At 38.8% G+C, this 1,003-nt stretch overlaps 1 pseudogene; it reads right to left on the minus strand.

The window, feature by feature from the left end:
• Positions 1–394: 394 nt before the first annotated feature.
• On the minus strand, positions 395–725 carry Gm30839 (annotated as a pseudogene).
• Between the last annotated feature and the right edge of the window lie 278 nt (positions 726–1,003).

The raw sequence follows: 1,003 nt of genomic DNA on the forward strand, positions 1-1,003 counted from the left end.
TTATTGTAGGAAAAGCTAAGCATTCTTTTGGCTTCCAACAACTCATGTGAAATCCAGTGTATCACTATTTAATGTCGTTCTTTGTTCTAGTTGAAATGGGAACACAATAATTTTTCTTATCATAACTTCACTTTTAAAAAGAACTAAGAGCATACAGGAATGTATTAACTTCACAAATAAAAATATTATTATAGCTAGCATCTATCAAAAGTTTATCATGTTTCAGGAGGAAAAACGTAGAAAGGAAGTAGATGGGGAGTTTTTTTGTTTGTTTGTTTGGTTGGTTGGTTGGTTTTTGGGTTGTTTTTCTTTGGTAACAAAAACAATCTCACAGCATTTATGGTCACCAAATGATAATGTGCCACTAAAACAAGATGAATAACTGTAGCTCCCATCAGAAGACACCTTTAAAGTCACTGAACCCCCCTCCCAGATTCTCCCATGCCTGACCATTGCTAGTTGGAAAACTTTGGAGCAGAGTAATATTATCTCCTTTTAACATGATCTGATCCAGTGGTTTTCTTGACTTTGTTTTAGGATGAATCTCTTCTGCATCATCAAATCTGAGGTTCATGAAAGACAATAATACAACCCTCTATCTTCACATTCCCTTGCTCGTACAGCCACACTTGAATTTGAGATCTATTTTGCAAGTATCTGAAGGTGAGGTTGATGGGCTTCACCATCACCTTCTGCAGCTTCTGGCCCTGGCTGTGATATGCCATGGTGGAAGTCACAAAGGCCACACGAGTAGGAAGGCCACCTCAGAAAGTGACTTCTGGAAGCAAGACCTGGAAAACCGAAATAGATGGTTTTCAACTGATTTCTATCTTTCTTTTCTTTTTTTTTAAATTTCTTCAAGGAAAACTTAGATTTTAATTTGGTTGTCCTGCTCTAGTGCCACTAGTCCATGCCCTCAGAGAGATGTATGCCAGTATTTAGGCCATGCACTGGGTCCTCTGGCTCCCAGAATGCTGTCCCTCTGCACACCTGTACAGATAAC

This window comes from Mus musculus, chromosome 13, assembly GCF_000001635.26.
Source record: "Mus musculus strain C57BL/6J chromosome 13, GRCm38.p6 C57BL/6J".
NCBI classification, from domain to species: Eukaryota; Metazoa; Chordata; class Mammalia; order Rodentia; family Muridae; genus Mus; species Mus musculus.